Here is a 21,247-nt window from a genome sequence, read left to right as displayed (position 1 = left end):
GGGTGAGATCTCCTCACCCGGGCGGAGCGGTTCTGGATGGTCCAGCCTTGGAGAAGAGGCTGGTGCCTAGGCTCGGACGTGCATTGGCGCCGTTCGGAGCTGAGATGATGGAGGACATGGCCCTGAGCTTATGTGAACTCAATTCTGAGAAATGGGCCATCAGCAGCAGCAAGGATCCGCTGTTGCTGACACACGCTGTGAAGCAGCAACTGTCCGGGGTAAGCCGTCAGTTGTAGTTTTTTTTTTTTTTTTTTTTTTTTGGGACCACCTGTCTTTTGGTCCTGTTTTAGCTCACTCTGTTGTCTTTCCTTGCAGGCCTCTATGATCGCGGAACGCTCGTTCCGGGAGGTTGGTGCAGCTCTGGTTCAGTTGGAGGAGAGCCAACTGGCTCGCCAGGCCTTGGAAGCGGAGAAACAGAAACTGACCCAACAGGCCTTGGGGGCTTCGGAGAAGATTGATCAGGCCCGGCGCACGGCTGAAGAAGAGGCGGAGAAGAAATATCTTGCCAAATATCAAGAGTACCGGGCCAAGGCAGAGAATGAGTTTAGACAGCGGTCGGATGGAATTAAGACCGAAAACTCCAAGCTCCGGGAAGAGCTGTCCCAAGCCAAGGTGGAGAAAGATACCCTGGAAGCCCGCTTGCAATCAAAGAACGATCTCCTCCTTAAGCGGCAAGAGGAATATTCCACTCTTCAGAGTAAGCTGCACGACGAGGAGCAACTTCATAAGAGGAGCAGGGATCTCGTGTCTATGCTTCAGTTGGGGCTCGCCGAGAAGGATAAAGAGATCGGGGCTTTGCAATTCACTGCCAGGGGGCATGTGACCGAGAAGCAATCCGTGCTGAACCAAAATAGGGAGCAGCGCAAGGCGATTGATTCTCTTAAGGGGGAGCGGGATGCCTCCAAGGCCGAAATGGAAAAATTGAGGGCCCAACTAACTGTCGCGGAAGAACAGCTGGCAACCTCCGAGGCGGAGCGGTTGAAGGAGAAGGAGGATGCTGAGGTGATACTGAACAGAACTATTAATATATCGCATGTGGTCCTCATGCATCAACTCTGGAAAGTGAACCCGGAGGTGTTAGGCTATCTGGGAGATGATGCCGAAGCCATGAGGGAGAAGCTACTCGTGTGGGATCAGGGCCCAGAGGCGTACGTCCAAACTTATAACATTGACGAACGTGCTGAAGCTCCTGAGGTGGGAGATCCCGGAGAGGCGGGGACCTCTGAACCTTCTCGTGACCAAATCCCTCCTTCCAATGAGCCGACTCCGCCAGCCTCAGCTGAAACAGATGCCCTCGAAGCTGCGGTCGTGGACGCTGTAGTTACCCCCAATGCTTGAAGGGGTTTTATCTTTAATTGTTTTTCATTTTGAGTTTTTCATTGCGGACAATTTTGCCATAATCATAGCATTCTCCTTTCTTTTTCTGCCGAGTTCTTTATTTATCTTTGCGCTTAGGGTAGACATTTATACGGTAGCAACTGTTGTAGGGGCGTATGGGGTTTTGGTTCCAACGGCCAAAACTTATGCACTTCCCAGTTGAAGCTTTAACGGATGATGTCTCTCCCCACGTAGTTTCCAGGTTACGAAGGTTTTCTGGTTCCAACGGCCAGGCTCCTTTCACCGTGCTTTATCTTTCCTGAGGCAAATAGCCAATCCCGGGACTTGTAGTTATACTGTTCGCTGGGATTGCTAAGGTGAGTCGTTCTATTGTTTGGAACGGGAGTTATTTTGGTGAGCGTCGCTAGACTTAAGGTTAGATCTTTGCGAAGCAAAACTAACTGTTGTTGCGAACCTCATGGTGGCTGGCTTCAGGGACCTGGCATGGAGCCCTGCGAGGCTAGATCCGCGCGAAGCAGAGCTTTAGAGCGCTCGCGGATCTTGCCATCTTTTGCCTTGCGGGATCCGGAGCTGGAGTTTGCGAAGCAAAGCTCTTCAGCGCTCGCGGATCTTGCCATCTTTTGTCTTGCGGGACCCGGAGCTGGAGCTTGCAAAGCAAAGCTCTTCAGCGCTCGCGGATCTTGCCATCTTTCGCCTTACGGGACCCGGAGCTGGAGCTTGCGAAGCAAAGCTCTACAGAGCTCGCGGAGAATTCTGCAAAGGACTTGTCAAGGAGCTGGGGGTGTTTTGGCGTAGCTCTATGAACGTGCCTCAGCCCCCAGTCCTGTCCATCGCTGGGCTACACAAAAGATAATTCTCATGATACATAATGGCAGGCATTTCTGTGGCAATTTTCACTTAAGCACATAATGCACATATGACACGTAATGCGAGCATGTTCATGGCAACAAATAAACCTAAGCTTAACAATTAGAGCAAAACAATTTAAAAACTTCAAACACAATGCTAGCACATAAGTGGTGTTCTGTGTACGTTTTGTTTAAGGGGCGTATGGCTAAGCCTTAACCATGTATACCCCCCAAGTGAGCGTGGGGTCCGGACGTCTCCGGACCGCGTGGTCACTTGTTAAAACGCAGCTTTGAACATAGGGATAAAAAGTGCGGTAAAAGCGGAGTGAATCCCTCCGTGTTTCGTTAAAATAGCCTGCTAGGCGTTAGTTTTACAACAGGGAGGATTATTTCCACATTTTTCACTTTTGTTATTTTCACCAAGGACTTCCGACTGGATGGTCCGGGGCCTACTGGTAGTAACGGCGGAGGTGCTCCGCGTTCCAGGCGCGCGGGACTTTAGATCCGTCGAGTCTCTTTAAGTGATACGTCCCATGGCCCACTTTTTCTTGGACTTCGTAGGGGCCTTCCCAGTTGGGTCCGAGGACTCCTACTCCCGGATCCTGCGTAGCAGGAAATACTCTCCGTAGGACAAGGTCCCCAACTTCGAATGCACGGCTCTGGACTCTCGTGTTAAAGTGTCGGGCTATCTTGCCTTGGTACATTTTTAGTTGGACCTGCGACTGCTCCCGGAGCTCTTCGATCATGTCTAAGGACTCCTGGAGGAGGGCATGGTTCCGGGTAGGATCGTAGATGTCTTGCCTGTGAGAGGGGATCATAGTTTCTACTGGGATGACGGCCTCGCAGCCGAAGGTCATGGAATAAGGCGTGTGCCCCGTCGAAGTTCTCTCTGTTGTGCGATAAGCCCAAAGTACTCGCGGAAGTTCTTCCGGCCAGTGAGCCTTGCATGCTTGGAGTTTTTTCTTCAACGTGGTCTTTAATATTTTGTTTACAGCTTCCACTTGTCCATTAGCCTGGGGTCTGGCGACTGCGGAAAAGCTTTTGATAATTCCATGCGAAGCACAGAAATTCGTGAAGTGTTCACTGTCAAACTGCTTTCCGTTGTCGGACACAATTTTCCGTGGAAGCCCAAAACGACACACTATATTCCTGATGACAAAATCCAGTGCTTTTTTAGATGTGACCGTGTTCATAGGTTCAGCTTCAGCCCATTTGGTGAAGTAGTCTACCGCGACTATGGCGTACTTCACTCCACCCTTTCCAGTGGGGAGGGAACCTACTAGGTCAATGCCCCAAACGGCGAACGGCCAGGGGCTGGTCATTAGGGTAATTTCCGTAGGCGGCGCTCGCGGAACCTTGGCGTACCTCTGGCACTGCTAACACTTCCTGACATAATCCACACAATCCTTCTTCATGGTGGGCCAGAAGTATCCTTGTCGAAGGATTTTTTTGGAGAGGCTCAGCCCGGAGGTATGATCGCCACAGAAGCCTCCGTGAATCTCATGGATGATGGTGCTGACTTCGGTTCCGGCAACACACCTAAGGAAGGGTATGGACAATCCCCTGCGGTAAAGCTTTCCATCCATAACCACATAGCGGGGAGCTTGATACTGGAGCTTCCTTGCGTCAGCTTTATCGGTGGGGAGTTCTCCGGTGGTGAGAAATCTGAGGATGGGTCCTATCCAGGAGTGGGAATGGTCGATGATGGCGTTTATCCTTCGCGTCTCAGTTCTGGGGGCTTCTAAGTGCCCGATGGGGACTAAGCCATACTGTTCAATCTCCGGGTCCGTTGCAAGCTTGGCCAGCGTGTCCGCAAGTGAGTTCTGGTCCCGGGGGACCTGGCGGATGTTGTAGCCTTTGAAATGCTGCAGTAGGTCGCGGGAGAGAGACACGTAGGCAGCCATCCTTTCGCCTTTCGTCTGGTATTCCCCGGATATTTGGTTTACCACAAGTAGGGAGTCGCTGTACACTTCGATTTTTTGGGCTCCGACTTCTCTGGCCAGTCGTAACCCAGCTAACATGGCTTCGTGTTCTGCCTCGTTGTTGGATGCTGGGAATGCGAAACGGATGGCGCTCTGGAGCTGATGCCCTTGGGGAGATATTAGGATAACCCCCGCTCCAGCTCCTTTTTCATTTGAGGCTCCGTCTACGTAGACCTTCCAGGTGGGAAGTTCCGGGACAGGATATTCTGGGAGGTCATTCATTCCCGAGCACTCCACAATAAAGTCCGCGAGAGCTTGACCTTTTATGGAAACACGCGGTTGGTAGTGGACGTCGAACTGGCTTAGTTCCATGGCCCACTTAAGCAATCTGCCAGAAGACTCGGGCTTCTGCAGGACTTGTCGGAGAGGGTGGTTGGTGAGTACTTTGATGGTGTGCGCCTGGAAATATGGCCTCAGCTTCCGTGAAGCGATCAGCAAGCAGAGGGAGAGTTTCTCGATCATCGAATATCTGGACTCGGCGTCCAATAACCTCTTGCTTACGTAATACACAGGGCGTTGGATACGGCCATCTTCCCGGACGAGAGCGGCACTTACTGCGTGCTCAGTCACAACTAGGTATAAGAACAACGCCTCTCCTTCGACCGGCTTGGACAGAATGGGGGCTCGGGTTAGATGTTCTTTGAGGTGTTGGAAGGCCACTTCGCATTCGGGGGTCCACTCGAACTTCTTGTTCCCTCGCAGAACATTGAAGAAGGGGATACACTTGTCGGTGGCCTTGGATACGAAGCGACTGAGAGCAGCTATCCTTCCGGTGACGCTTTGGACATCCTTATGCTTCCGGGGGGAAGGCATATCTATGAACGCCTTTATTTTCTCAGGGTTGGCTTCCACGCCGCGGGAGCTGACAATAAAACCGAGGAACTTCCCAGACGAGACCCCGAAAGTATATTTCTTTGGATTTAGTTTCATCCCGTACTTTCGGATCACGGCGAAAGCTTCCTCAAGGTCGTTACTGTGGTCCCCGGAGGTCTTGGACTTTACCAACATGTCGTCCACGTACACCTCCATGTTCCTCCCCAGTTGGTCCTTGAACATTCTGTTTACCAGACGCTGGTAAGTCGCCCCAGCATTCTTCAAACCGAAAGGCATGACCACGTAACAGTAGACATCCTTATCCGTGAGGAAGCTGGTGTGTTCCTGGTCCGCGACATGCATCTTGATCTGGTTGTATCCGGAGTACGCATCCATGAAGGATAAGAGTTCGTACCCGGAAGTAGCGTCCACCATCTGATCGATTCGCGGGAGAGGGAAACAATCTTTCGGGCAGGCCTTGTTTAGGTCCGTGAAGTCAATGCACATTCTCCAGGACCCATCGGGTTTCGGGACCAGAACTGGGTTGGCCAACCACACGGGATAGTGCGACTTCTGGAGAAAGCCTATGGACATCAATTTGTCCACTTCAGCTTTGACGGCTTCGGCTCTCACTGGGTCCAGCGGCCTCCTCTTTTGGCGAATTGGAGTTGCAGCTGGGTCTATGTTGAGTGCGTGGCACGCAACATTGGGATTAATCCCCGTCATATCAGCGTGGCACCATGCCAGGATATCCTGATTATCCTTCACAGTGGCCACGATCTTATCTCGAACGGCCGACGGCAGGTTTTTTCCCACCTGAATGACCTTGGTGGGTTCTCCCGGATTGAGGATCACCTCTTCGACTTCCTCCATCGGCTCTATTGCTTTCTCGATTCCCACTCTTGGGTCGAGTTCGTCAAAGTATGCCTCCTGAGCATCCCTAGTTTCTGGCAATACTTCCGCCAAAGGAATGGCAGCAAACGTCTCTCGGACCGTGTAGACAGCTCGGACGGAGACGTTATAACAGCTCCGTGCACTTCTCTGGTCTCCTCGGAGGGTGCCAATACGCCCATCGTCGCAGGGAAACTTCAAGCATAAGTGACGTATCGAGGTTATGGCCCCACAATCGATCAGGACCGGTCGGCCTAAGATGGCATTATACGCCGTGGGGCAGTCGACCACCACGAATGTGCTATGCTTGAAGGCACAAGCGTCGCTTTCTCCTCTGAGGGTGACCGGAAGTTGAATTTTGCCTAATGGCATGAGTGCGTCCCCATTGAAACCTTGAAGCTGGATGGGGCATGGGGCCAGGTCCGTCTCGGTCAATCCGATCGCGTGGAAGGCCGCTTTGAAGAGGATGTTCACGGAGCTTCCGTCATCGATCAAGACCCGTGAGACCTTCTTATTGGCAATCTGGGCTTCCACCACGAGGGGATCGTTGTGGGGGAAGTGCACATGTCGAGCATCGTCCTCCGTGAAGGTGATGGGAAGATCCATCATTCGGGGACGTTGAGCAGGTGATTGGACCAAGGCGCACATCTCCTCGGCGTGCTCTAACTCCTTCAAGTACCTCTTCTGGGAATTGCGGGTGCTTCCGGCAAGGTGTGGTCCTCCGGAAATGGTGGCGACGTGTCCGTCAACGGGTGGCGGAGCAAGGCCGGGCGGATATGGGTTGCCTGGCCCTGGAGCCAACAAGGCAATGGGCGCCGGAGCAGGTGGAGGAGGAAGTGCTGGGAACTGAGACCCGGGAGCTTGGGGGTGACCGGCTCCAGGAGCGCTAACGGCCCCCCTCTGTCCCGGTGAATATGCAGCTCCGTGAACTACCCCCTGTCCGGGATAGATTATGGGTATTCTCACCCACTGACCGAGGTGTCCCGCTCTTGCCAGGGACTCGATCTCATCCTTCAGCTGAAGGCACTCATTCGTGGTGTGCCCCACGTCTCCGTGGAACTCACACCTCTTATTGGAGTCTCGCGGACGCCTTCCTCCGTGAGACACTTTCGGGGGCTTCCTGTAGTTGACCATATTACAGGTCGCCCGATAGACATTCTCTCGCGAGTCTATCAAACTGGTATATTCCGTGAGCTTGGGCTCATAATCCTTTCGGGGTTTCTTTGAATGGTCTCCCCGGTTGGAGTTTCTTCCGCTTCGCTTGCTCCGCGATTGGCTCAAACTTCGTTCCGGGGCTTCCGCTTGCGGCTGCGGCATGCTAGGAGCGATACTACATCCGGTTTGTACCGCTCCATACCCAGAGAAATGGGTTTGACCCGGCGTCTGAGCAGACGCGGAAGGCCCATACACACTCGGAGTGAATCGGGCTCCTGGAAGCGTGAGGACTGGTGCGGGAGCTTGCGAAGCAAAGCTCGGCGCAGTCACGGAAGGGGTTGGAGCCGGGGGAACTCCAAAGGCTTGCTGGTAGGCATCCTCAAGGTTGATGATTCCCTGAGCTTTTGACATGAATTCGGACAGGGTTTCTGCCCGTCTCCTTTGCATTTCCCCCCATAGCAGGGAGCCGACAGTAAGGCCCGATTGAAGGGCGATCAGCTTCATGTCATCGCTGACCTTGGTTTTTGCAGCAGCTTCCATCATTCTCTGAATGAAAGCTTTGAGGTTCTCAGTGGGTTGCTGTTTGATGTTGGTTAGGGAACCAACCTCCATGTCGTGGTCGCGGGCAGCAATAAACTGCCTCCTAAACGCGGACTGTAGCCCCTTCCAACTGTGGATTGATCCGGGAGCTAATCTTTTCCACCAGTCCTCCGCAGACTTGGTAAGGGTGAGTGAGAAGCACATGCATTTGGCGTCCTCACTAACGCGCGCCACTTGCATCATTTTATTGTATTTAGCTAGGTGGGTACGCGGGTCTGTCCTCCCATCATATAATTCTATGTGAGGCATTTTGAAGTTATCCGGGAGGGACGTTTCCGCGATCCTCCTAATACATGGTTCCGGGTCTTCCTCCTCAGAATCTGACAGGGCCCCACTTTGCTTCCGGACCAGCTTGGTCAAGGCAACAATCTGTTCCTCGAGCCTCTTCGTATCACTTTCTGGGAGGTCACGTCCCCGGAGCTTGTCATTAATATGATTTCGGAGGTCATCTCCGCGAGGCCGGGCTTTTTCCCCTTTGGCCTTCTCATACTTGGCCTCCAACCTTCTTCTTAGGTCCACCGTGGACCAGCTATCTTCGGAGTGCGAGTTCGCAGCCCGACCGTCCTGATTGACGGAATCACTGGGGCGGTTGTTCCTTCCCCTAGGCCTGGGTGCCTTAGCACCGGGCCCTTTAGGCACAGAGTGCCCCCTTGGGGCTGAAGGGCGTCTGGGCTTAGGAGCGCCAGAGACCTTCTGTGCGCGGGGGGGGCAGTCGGCCTGGTGATTCACGCCTTTAGGAGGTGCAGGGGCGTTAGCGCGCACAGGCTCTCCAACTTTTTCTTTGCCCTTGTTAGGGGCGGCTTTGGATGGTCCAGCAGCGGCTGGATCCGGCATGGGGGCATCAGCACCACCCCGAACAGAGGTATCCTCGTCCGAGTCGCCTAGATCTCCGAACTTACTTTGGAGGCGTTCCATCATGCGTTGCATTCTTTCGGAGACGCGCTCCTGCTCAGCAAGCTTGGCCTTAGTGGCCACCAGTTCTTCGGCTACTTGGACCAGTTCTGGGTCCTTCTCATAGTAGCAGCCGTCCTTGTAATAACCGTCTTGGACATACTCTTCTTCGTCTTCTAAGTATGTTGTATCTTCGGTACTGACCTGATCCTGGCGGGATGTCGGGTCTTCACCTCGGTAGTCTAAGGGTTCGCTCTGCACCACATCTTCCATCACGGTATCGGGGTTGACCGTAGCATTTTTGTCAACAGCGGATTTTCGCGTAGTCACCATCTCTTTAGTACGAAGTGAATACAAAAAACGTACACAGAAAAAGAGCTGACTAACAACTTCCTACAACTCTCAATGAAAGCACCAAAATGTTTACCGAGTTTTTCGGAAACGAATAACTAACAGAATAATAAAAAGATAAGAACCGTAGAAATACTGAAATGTAACTAAACAAACAGTGTTTTTACGTGGTTCAGGCGTTAACAAGCCCTAGTCCACGAGTCGATGTTATTATACTTGGAAAAGATTACAGTAAGATGGCTGGTGCATAAGAACTTCACACACTCACAATGTTTCTCTCGGGTTCTCTTAAAGAAGATGAAGCTAGAGAGAATTTGGTAGAGTCTTTTGTTCTCTGATCCCTCTCTCCCCCCCTTCTTGTAAAAGGAAGGAGTCTTTATAGCTAGGGTTTCGGATTAGGGTTTTTCTCTACGTACATGAGTCTTAATTACACCAGCCATAAATAGGGGATACAATTACTATAGTCGCATGGCTACCAGACTCTATGTGGGTATATTTACGTGAAAGTATGGGGAACACACAAAGTCAGCCGTCTTTTCCAAGTTGTCAGCGGAACAGTAGGCGAAAAGGTACCCTTAGGCGTGCTGGGATGTGTGCGGCTTTGACCTGACGGGCGTGTCAGGCGGGATTCTGTGTCAGACGGATATCATTCCAAATATGCCTTCTCCCGGATTCGACCGTTCGGTTTTGTTCTGTGCGGGGCCCCGAACTGTTTCCGCGGAGACCACTCGAAGAGCCTCTCCTGGAAGGGGCCTCCCCGAGGGGTATCCTTCGGGAGTCCGGGAGAGTTGACGAGTTTCCGTGTTGTGCTTGTTTGGAAGAGTAATCCGGATACTAGACAGGAGAGGCGAAGCCTTTCTGTCCATCCGCGAGCTCTGGTCACCTTCCGTGAAAGACATCGATAATTCTGCTTCCCCGAGGTCATCAATCTAAACGCTATCCGGAAATCTGGATAACACATATAATTATGCATTTAAATCAATAAAATCATTCAAACCACATTTAACTCAATTATGCCCTCCCGACACACTAATCAAGGCCCATAAGCCTTATTAGCAAATTTAGGGTCGTTACAATATAACTGGACCAGATACGTTTATTAATACTAAGTTAAATACTATTTTGAAATATTAATTAAATATATCAACTGATGATCATATGCAAATAGATCTTAATCCTGAAGTTACTATGAACTCCTTTTTATGTTATATGAGTTCTTTGATTCACTCGTTAAGGTCTGTCAGAATGATTAGGCTAGAAACTTTTATTTTGGGAGCTCATTAATGTAAAGGGTTGGGGACATAGTATACATATATGGAATCTATACCTTCTCGTAAGAGATTGAATAATGGTTCTCTTAAGGGTTTATTTTTGGGACTGAAATGTTAATGAGCTCAAATTCATAATTTAGTTATGAATTAACCTTCCCTAGTAAAGTCAATGGTACTTAAGGAAACAATATATAATTAAAAGGGTAAAACGATAATTTTATTCCCGATTAATTATGAACCATTATTAGAGGGTTGTTTTGTATGTAATGATTATATCAATGGACGCTTTATTTTATAAAGTACTCAGTAAATGAAATGTCTATAATTACAAGAGTGCAGTCTCATATTTATAGTGGAGTAATCATGAGATTAATAAATTAAGATTATTTAATTAATAATCTCAAATTTATTGGAGCTTGGAATTATAGGTCCATAGGTCCCCACAACGGCTCTATCAACACTATTCAAGGCAAGAGTTGATATAAAAGGAAAAATGGTTGAAATACATATTTAAGAAGAAATTTGTTCTTCAGGCCAAATATGCAATTATGTGATAATTGTGATTAATTAATTAATTACAGATTAGTTGTGATTAACAAAATAAATTATTATGTAATTTTCAAAATTATATTAAATAATTAAATTTATTTTCAAAATTATATTAAATAATTAATTATAATTTTTGAAATTATAATAAATTAAATATTTAATTTCAAAATTTAAATTGGTTTTTGTTAATTGGTAGAATTAATTAAATATCTTTATTTGAGTGAGAGATAATAATTTGATAGGTTCAAATTGGATTTGAATTTAGAAGATTGATATTTATTCAAATAATTAATTATATTTGATAATTAGTTAAAAAGATAATTAATTCAAATTTGAATTAATTATCACGTTGTTGGATTTTTATCAGATAGGATAGTTTGAATAAATAATTAAATAATTATTAAAAAAATCAAATATCCGTAAAATATAGGGTGGTACACGGCACACACGGTCCATGGACTGTGTGTGGCCTGTATTACACATTTTTCAGGGATCGATTTTTTCAATTTTATTTATTAATTAATTAATTAATGGAAAATTCAAAAGTTAGATTTTTGATATTTTCATTAATGAGATAATTAATTAATTAAAAGATAAATTGTAAATTGGTTACAGATTTATTTTCTAAATTTAAATATTTTCTATTTAAGTTAGACTGATCAGAAAATGAGAAGACACTATGTTATTCACTCCAAAAAGAAAAGAACGATACTTTTCTATCTCTCCCTGAAAAAGATAAATAATCAATCTGAGGCCTATTATCTTGATCTCATGTGTTGAGTACATCAAGTAGAATCAGAAATTAACTATCTTTTATTCTCTAAGTACCCACACACTTCTTGAGGTGTAGAAAACATTGTGGAAGATCTTGGTGTGAGTACCTGGGAGCAGCTTGGATAGGAAGTTCGTTCAAATTACGAAAAGATAGCAAGGACACTTGCTATGCATCAAGAGGTATGTTTTTTTTATTATTTTCTTGTTTATGATTAATGTATGTATATTAATGGATCTGCATATTTAAAGGTAGTTTAAATATGTTACAAAATTTTTGTTGTACACTGGGCCAACCCACCACCATTTCGCTGTGTATTAGGAAACTCGTTCCTGACAGGACTTCACAATGGATACCATATGTGGGGGCCCCACATAGCAGGCAATAGTAACAATGCTCATGAGCGACATGCAAGGACCGTAAGACATAAGGTAGGGGAGTTTTCCCAGTGCATGGCATTCGAGGAGCGGTCTCCAAAAAATCCGAAGTATGAAATAGAAACTCTAACTTTTACGGAGGATGACGCTAGGCACGTGAGATACCCCCACAATGACCCTCTGGTCCTTACCATTCAAATTTCCAATGTCTGAGGGAAGAGATGCTTGGTGGATACGAGAAGTTCAGTAGATATCATCTACAAATCATCCCTCAAGAAGATGAAGCTCACAGTTAAGGACTTGACGCCGTGTTCCCAAGTGATATATGGGTTCATGGGAGAATGCCTAGCACCAATAGGAACTATCAGACTACCGGTCACGGTGGGGGATGCCCCTAGGCATGAGACTATGATGGCAGAGTTCCAGGTGGTAGATTGCTCATCTGCTTAAATTGTAGTGCTCGGGAGACCCCTCCCGATGGCAGTACAAGCAGTAGTTTCTATCTGGCATCTGTCTTTGAAGTTCCCCACAAGCGCAGGGAAATGATGCATACATGGTAACCAAAGGGAGGCACGGGAATGCTATAATGCATCAGTGGTCAAGGAAAAGAAAGGATCATGTGTAAACAACATGGTAGTAACCTGTTGCGAAGGGAATGAAGGAACCAATGAGGTTGTCAACATGAAAGTTGACGTTGAAAGAAGCACTCTACTGGAGCCAAGGGATCCTTTTAAGGAAGATTTGTTATTATAGCAAGTTTCCCAAAGCGAGGGAAACGACATCGATCCTCGCTTTGGGGATGGCGTCATGGGGGTAGGACCAGTCGAAGAACTTGACGAAGTCCTACTAGATGAGGAGGACCCGACTAAAGTAATTAAAGTTGGGAAGGAGCTAAAGGTGGAAATTATGGCACAGTTGGTAGAATTTTTGAAGAAGAACCAGGACGTCTTTGCCTAGTCACATAAGGAAATGGATGGAATTTCTCCATCCGTAATAAGCCATGTCCATAATGTGGAAAAAAACTACCCACCGATGCAGGAAAAGAGGAGACTGCTTGACAAAGACCGATCTCAAGCCCTGAAGGAGGAGGTCGAGCAGCTCAGGGAAAATGGTTTTATAAGGGAGGCCTACTACCTAGATTGGGTATCAAACCCTGTGCTGGTCCCAAAGCCAAACAGGAAGTGGAGGGCATGTGTGGACTTCAAAGATCTAAACAAGGCCTACCTCAAAGACTGTTTCCCACTACCCAGAATAGACCAACTGGTCGGTGAAACTGCAAGACATGAAAGACACTCATTCATGGATGCATATTCTGGGTATAATCAAATAACTATGCACCCTCTCGACGAGGAACATACCAGCTTCTGGACAGACAAGAGATTGTACTGTTATAAGATAACGTCATGTGGCTTGAAGAATGCAGGAGCCACCTACCATCGTTTAGTGAATGGCATGTTCCAAGACTTGATCAGAAAAAATATGGAGGTATATGTCAATGACAAGTTGGTCAAATATAAAGATGCTAGAGGGCACATTTAAGACTTGGAGGAATGCTTTGAAATACTTAGAAAGTATAGCATGAAGTTAAACCCTCTCAAGTGCTCGTTTGGAGTTGGTTCTAGTAAGTTTCTCGGATACATAGTCAATTCATGTGGAATCGAGGCTAACCTCGAGAAGATCACAGCATTGATCAACATGAAGTCACCTACCACAATCAAAGAAGTGCAAAGCTTAACAAGGAGAGTAGCTGCTCTTAGTAGGTTCCTATCAAAGTCTACGAACAAGAGTGTCCCTTTCTTTAACTTACTGAGGGGCAACAAGAAGATCCAATGGAACGAGGAATGTGAGAAAGCTTTCCAAGCCTTGAAGGATCATCTCGCTCAACCTCCCCTCCTAGCTAAGCCAATATATGGTGAAGTACTATTCATCTATTTGGCAATCACCGAGCATGGAATCAACGCTGCTTTGGTAAAAGAAGAGAACAGGGTACAACACCCTATGTACTATATCAGTAAAAGGCTAGTAGGTGTGGAGTCTAGGTATCCCCTCTTGAAAAGCTAGCCTACAGTTCAGTAATCGCCTCTCGAAAGCTGCGTCCATATTTCCAAGCTCACTTGATACGAGTCCTGACCGATCAACCGCTGAGACAAGTTCTTTAGAATCCAGAGGCCTTGGGATGATTACTCAAGTGGGCAGTGGAACTAGGACAATTTGATATCACTTATCATACGAGGACGATGATAAAAGGACAAGCATTGGCATACTTCATAGTTGAAGGAACCAACCTTGAAGACCTTTCCTACCAATAAGAGAATGGAGATACAAAGAAGGAAGGAGATACTCTTGTATGGAAGCTATATGTTGATGGAGAATCCAATGAACACAACTCAGGCGCAAGAATCATACTGATCACTCCGAAGAATCACAGAATCCATTGCGCTCTCAGATTTGGATTCAACGCTTCAAACAACGAGGCTGAGTACGAGGCATTATTAGTGGGATTACGCTTGTCTCAAGATGTGCATGCATAGTCCCTGGAGATATTTAGCGATTCCTAGCTAGTGGTGTACCAGGTACTGGGGGAGTATCAAGCCAAGGGATTTAGGATGGTGCAGTACTTGAACAAGGTGAAGGACTTGTTGACACAATTCAAGATATACTTGATTACACAAGTCCCGAGGGAGCAAAATGCCAATGCTAATGCCTTATCCAAGCTTGCTAGTGCCAAAGATGCGAACACCCTATATGTTGTTCCCGTCAAATACTTGGTGGAAAGAAGCATAGCTGAGTAGGAGGCAAATGTATTATTTTTGAATTATCTATGAAATAACCATTATGCTTCAGTGAATGAATGAATTTAATTTCTTAATTTTCACTTAATTCTTTAAATTCCTTTCAATGAGGGACTTGTGCTTTAGACCTATCAACCCTATTAGATCATGTTTGATTTTGGTCCTTGGGGGACCTATCGACCCATAAGATCCGAACAAGATATTGGTCTGAAGACCTTCTCGCCAAATTATTATGGATCATGTTCAATCTTGGTTCTTGAGGAGCCTATCAACCCATACGATCCAAAAGAGAGACAGGTCCTAGGACCTTGTCGCCAAATTAATGGATCATGTTTGATCTTGGTTCTTGAGGAGCCTATCGACCTATACGATCCAAAAGAGAGACAGGTCCTAGGACCTTGTCGCCAAATTAATGGATCATGTTCGATCTTGGTTCTTGAGGAGCCTATTGACCCATATGACCCAAACAAGAGACAGGTCCTAGGACCTTGTCGCCAAATTAATGGATCATGTTCGATCTTGATTCTTAAGGAGCCTATCGACCCATACGATCCAAAAAAGAGATAGGTCCTAGGACCTTGTTGCCAAACTATTTGATCATGTTCGATCCTGGTTCTTGAGGAACCTATCGACCCACACGATCAACAAGAGAGACAGGTCCTAAGAACTTGTCATCAAATTATGGATCATGTTCGATCTTGGTTCTTGAGGAGCCTATCGACCCATACGATCCAAACAAGAGATAGGTCTTAGGACCTTGTCGCCAATTTATTTGATCATGTTCGATCTTGGTTCTTGAAGAACCTATCGACCTATACGATCAACAAAAGAGATTGGTCTGAGGACTAATCGACATTATTTGATCACGTTCGATCCTGGTTCTTGAGGAACCTATCGAACCATACGATGAAAAAGAGACTAGTCCGAAGACCAGTCGCCATCATCTGATCATAATCGAATCTGGTCCTTGAGGGATTGATCGATAATTTGATCTAAGACTCGTTACAGGCTCTATTAGCCCATCTAGACCCAGTTGGTCCAACTTAGACACTTCTGTCTATAATCATTATAACAAGTACACGAGAGATTATGTAGATCGTGATCGACACTTGCTACACAATCTGCATCTGTGTATAGGTATCATTACTACTGAGTGTGAAACCATCATCCGACTACCAATTAGGGACAAGCATTTGCTGCTTGCATCATTGGGTGAAAAGGATAGTACTATGTGTCTAAACGATCAAAGCAAGGCAAGGTCAAGTAGCAAGTGACAAGGCTTTTAAACCCATGATCACTTGGGGGGCATATAGTACATACCGATCGGGGTATACACAAGTAATGAGGGCATGACCTTAAGTACTAAGCAAGCTCAAGTTTTTCTAGGACATTTGTTCTGAAAGGGCAAAAAACAAAAACAAAAAAGGCATTGGCGAGGAGAATCCTAGCCATGTCCCTTATAGGGTGGTCGACCAATCCATCAACCCTATAGGGTGGTCAGCCTATCACCCATGGGGTTGTCGACCTGACCTGTTTTATTCATGGTACTTGGTGAAGTATCATACTACTCACATTACCATGGTTGTTAGTATGAAAAATATAAAAGAGTAGGCTTAGTATGTCACGTGAAATACATGTGTTCAAAGTATACTGATACCTGAACCAATGAGGGTTGTGAGTTGATATACTTAGTAAGCATTGGAAATAAATTTTTTTAATCAATGCATTGAGTACTCATAACAAAAAATCATAAAGGCATAAAATGTCATATGTAAAAACTGTCAAGTACAAGGTGCCCCCCCCCCCCCCCCCCCCAAATGGCATGGAAGGAAAGACAGAATAAAAGACCAAAAGAAGACTAACTAGGGTGAGGAGTATCATCTGAAAGACAACCCTTAGCCTCGGTAGCCTCACGAGCCAGACACTTCCTAAGCTCCTTCGCTCGCGTCTTCTCAGGAAGGAAATCCAAGTTCAAAAAGGAAATCCAAGTTCAAATCTTTATTGGACTTCCAGATCAAGTAGAAGCAAGAGAAAACTATATTTGAATACTCCTCTCGATCCTTGTCCTGGGCAGCCTTGACCTCTTGCTCCTTCTCAATAAGAGCATCCTTCCGCAATTGGTCCATGTTAGCAATAAGCTTCTCTTTCTCAACTTCAGACTACTAGAGCTAATCGCCAAGTTTCCCCTCCATCTGGAATATCCTGAGAGTCAACTCGGTCACTTTTTGCTGTTTGAGCTCCACGATACTGTGAAGAGTTTTGATCTCTTCATCTTTCAAAGTAATGTCTGCATCCCTGGAGCCAAGAACGTGCCTAAGGTCTAGCACCTTCTGGCAGACAGTTTTAAGCTTAGAACGAAGGTTGGAAAGTGTAGAGGTATACCCTACAGACCTATCACAGACATGGGAGACCAACATCAATGCCTAAAAAAAACATACAAGTGTTAGATAAACGTTAGCACATAAGCCAACTAGATAAGAAGAAAACTGTAGAGGACTTACACTCTGAATGTCAAGGAGTGACTTCGTGAGGATGGCGCTCAAGTCCTCATTCTTAATCCCATTAAAAGTCATTGTTGTCTGCTCCAGATGGGATGCTTGATCCATGATCGCACCTAGATTCTGTATGGCAAACTGGTATGGCTCAAATAAGGGAGCAGGCGCAGAACAGGAGACACCTCGAAGGAACCTCCATTATCGACTCAGTCTTAATCCTTACCCTCTTAGCTGCTCGGACAGAAGGACTGGCCTCAGTAGGAGTCGACCTCTACTGGGTATGCACAAAACCGAACATGTATGAACCTGCAAAAGAAGATCAAATGTTAGAAGGATATCAAGCACATATGAATCATAAAATAAAGGTGATATAGTGTCGAACCTTCTGAATGAGATTCAAGCTCGAACGTAGTCTCATTAAAGTCATCAGAAGCAAGCGATGAGTACGCGACATCTCTACCCAGTTGTAACGCCCTGGATAGCCAAGACCGTTACACTGTGTGTTTATAATGTGCCAAACTTGCTAATCAAGTATTTAAAGTAAAAGCGTGTTACTCAAATAGTAGAGGAACTAAGGTTAAAAGAGTTTTGGTCTCAAAAGATACATTTTCATGACTAAACATTGTTTATGTACAAGGGATCCCAAAAATGACAGTTTAAAAGTCATTTACAAAAGTTACAAAGTCTATATACATCAACAGCCATACTAAGGCAAAATGAGTGGTTAGGTAATCTCCGTCCTGACACACTCCTCGACCGTGGTGATCGAACGGCTGGCTATGTACATTTCACCTCGGAGCTCTCCACCTCAGGCCTGGTCCAGCTTGCCCTTACCCTTACCTGCACCACGAAGCACCCGTGAGCCAAGGCCCAGCAAGAACATATATCAATAATAGAGCATGCACATTTAGCTGTCAAGTCAATCTCACTTATAACATCTCATAAACTCAAGCATATCAATAGTCAAGTATTTCATATACAGAGCATTTCAACTCATATAACACAATGCACAGATGGTAACCAGGGCTAGCGCTCACAAGCTGCTCCCTCTGTTATCCTTTCGTTTCTGGCTCCCAGTGGCCAATTCGCGTCCCATGCGCTAAATTCATGAACGGTACTCTTAGACCGCTTACACGTGTCCCTTGGCATCATACCAACGATGACACAAAACAATTCTCGGGAGCACTTAGTCCCATCACAATCATACATTCGGGTGCAGTGTTCTTACCTTTCAATTCGCTGGTTTCCGATATCACGTAGCCACAAGCACGGTCCTCTATCCCGAGCTTCTCCAAAGTCCTAATCAAACACAAATATAATATTCCTTGTCATTAACCAATCCAAGACTACCTTCCCGGTACCTAATCCACACTCTCGGAACCCCCAAAACCCTAGAACAACATCCCGGAGACATCCCCCGAACCCCCGGAGCAAAGGTCAAAAATTGCAAAATATCACTCCCTGAAATTTGCCTTGTGCCGCGGCACCACATTCCTTGTGCCGCGGCACCCACCTCCAGAGACCCCTAGGCCGCGGCAAGCAAAAGCCGTGCCGCGGCACACCATCGCAGACCCAGATTTCTGGGTTTTCCTTCGCATTTTCCCGAGCTCCAACCTCACCAATTCACCCCAAACTCTATCCTAAGTCCCAAAACCAACTCTAAACCCCTAACAAACCTCACAACAACCCAAAGACATCATGCCTAAGCTCACTCACACCTTCAATCCTAAAATTCACTCTTGAATTCCCACTTGACAACTCAAACCAGAAAAGTTATGCACAACTTGAATTCAAGCACAACCCACACTTCAAATTCCCTAAACCTTAACAAAACAAATCTAATAAACATACAGAGACCTTACCTTAAGTGATAGGTTCAACCTCCAGCTCTTGACCTTCTTCCCCCTTGGTTTCCAAATTCTCTGAGTTTTCTTGGCCTAAACTTGGTTGATAACTTCAGACATCCCTTGATTCTCCTTCCAAGAGTCTAGATTTCTGCTTCTCCTTTCTATCTCCTTTTTGTTCTAATTCTAGGTTTCCACCATTCAGCATAAACCCCTCTCCAAAATATTATACGTATATGTTATTCCCTCAGCTCAAACTCATCTATTTACTACCAAATTACCATTTTAACCCTCCATTAATATCACTTACTAACTAGACCTCAAGGGCTTATTTGTCCTTTCCCTAACTTTGCAATTCTACCACTTTCCCAAAGAAACCTGTTACTTTCTATAGTTACTAATGGTTACACAGGTTACCAAGTCACCAGTTACCTTTATCTAGTTTCCTAGGACCGCCTTGGCACGTGCACCACGTTTGTATCACAGCACCCACACAGTACAATTCACATATCATAATTATCACATAATATAATTCACATAGTCATATAACATGCTTAAAATCATAATCATACATCTTAATCATAATAATCACACATAATTCCCATCATGCCCTCCCGGCATACTAATCAAGGCCCTTAAGCCTTATTAGTGAATTTGGGTCGTTACAACTATCCCCTCCTAATAAGAATTTCGTCCTCGAAATTTACCTGAACAATTCCGGATACTGATCCCGCATAGCTGTCTCAAGCTCCCAGGTCGCCTCCTCGACCTTACTGTTTCTCCACAGCACCTTAACTAAAGGAATTGTTTTGTTTCGCAACACCTTATCTTTTCGGTCCAAGATCTGAACTGGTCTCTCATCATAAGCCAAATCTGCCTGTAACTCCAAATCTTCATGCCTCAAAACATGAGTCACATCTGAGACATACTTCCGAAGCATAGAGACATGAAACACATCATGAACTCCAGACAACGATGGTGGCAAGGCTAACCTGTAAGCCACCTGACCAATCCTTTCCAGGATCTCGAATGGTCCAATGAATCTAGGGCTCAACTTTCCCTTCTTACCAAACCTCCTCACCCCTCGCAGAGGTGAAACTCGAAGGAAGACGTGATCACCAACCTGAAACTCCACATCCCTACGCTTAGGATCAGCGTAACTTTTCTGCCTGCTCTGAGATGCGAGCATCCTAGCTCGGATCTTCTCTATGGCCTCACTTGTCCTCTGGACCATGTCCGGTCCCAAGTATCTCCTCTCACCCATCTCGTCCCAGTGGGACTAAGCTCAGGCCAACCACCATAAGACTCCACTAGATTTGGAAAAATTGAACGAAGTCTTAAAGGGGGGGTCGACTTAGTGGAGCTAAGCCTAGGCCAACCACCCTGAGTCCCTAAGCTTACAAATCTTGAAAGAAGGGGCGTAGGTTGTTGGCCTACCACCGTAGGCCAACCACCCTAGGGATGCAAACCTTAGAAAAATGCCAGAGGACTAAGGTTCAAGTCTCTGATAAATTATACAGTACAAGGAAGACCCCAAAGAGATCAATAAAGAAGGGAATTTCTTTTTAGGGTCCCAAGTGGTCGGTCTATGCTTGGGCCAACAACTGTAGACCCTGGATCCCTGGAAATCGCCCAGGGAGTGTAGTGGTTTTCCCATAATGTAAACCCTAAGGTGCTCGACCCATGATGGGGTATGTGAGCCTAGAAGTCGCATAAGGCAAGGGAAATGCAAGGGAAGTCCTAGAGGTGATCGGCTCGGATGGAGACCCTAGGGGTGGTCGGCCCATGATGGAAACCCTAGGGCTTGTAGGCCCATGTGGGAATTTACATCCCTGGAAATCGCCTATGGCTAGATGGGGAACCCTGGAAATCGCCCAACCCTAATTTCCTAAGCCTGGAAATCGCCCAGGCCAATGATTCTAAAGGGTGGTCGGCCTATAGGGATCTAAACCCTAAGCATCACGCAAAAAGGGGCAAAGAACAAGCCAATTTTTGATTAAAGAACAATCTATGATTCAAACAAGTCAATTATTTTGGATCAAAATAAAACAAAACAAGGAGATTCATACAGATTCATCAAAAACGTAAAAATTGGGAAAGAATACTTACCAAAAAGGAGATACACAAAGTTGATGAAGAATGGAGAATTCCACAGCTCAGAACTTCCTGAAAGATGCGCATGGGTCAAGAGTCAGATGAGTGAGGGCCTACTTATAGCCTCTCAGGCTAACCATATTTTTAGGAATTCAAAATCCTTGAAAAATATCTGGTATGGTTA

At 46.1% G+C, this 21,247-nt stretch overlaps 1 long non-coding RNA gene across 1 annotated transcript; it reads right to left on the bottom strand.

The window, feature by feature from the left end:
* Positions 1-17,721: 17,721 nt before the first annotated feature.
* On the bottom strand, positions 17,722-19,998 carry LOC133828679 (uncharacterized). Its single transcript, XR_009891286.1, has 3 exons — positions 18,988-19,998; positions 18,354-18,424; positions 17,722-17,965 (listed from the first exon to the last, which is right to left on the bottom strand). It is a non-coding gene; the product is annotated as an uncharacterized LOC133828679 (long non-coding RNA).
* Between the last annotated feature and the right edge of the window lie 1,249 nt (positions 19,999-21,247).

The sequence above is a fragment of the Humulus lupulus genome, chromosome 1 (assembly GCF_963169125.1).
Source record: "Humulus lupulus chromosome 1, drHumLupu1.1, whole genome shotgun sequence".
NCBI classification, from domain to species: domain Eukaryota; kingdom Viridiplantae; phylum Streptophyta; class Magnoliopsida; order Rosales; family Cannabaceae; genus Humulus; species Humulus lupulus.
The sequence above is the reverse complement of the archived record's forward strand: the minus strand, read 5'-3'. Positions and strand labels throughout refer to the sequence as shown.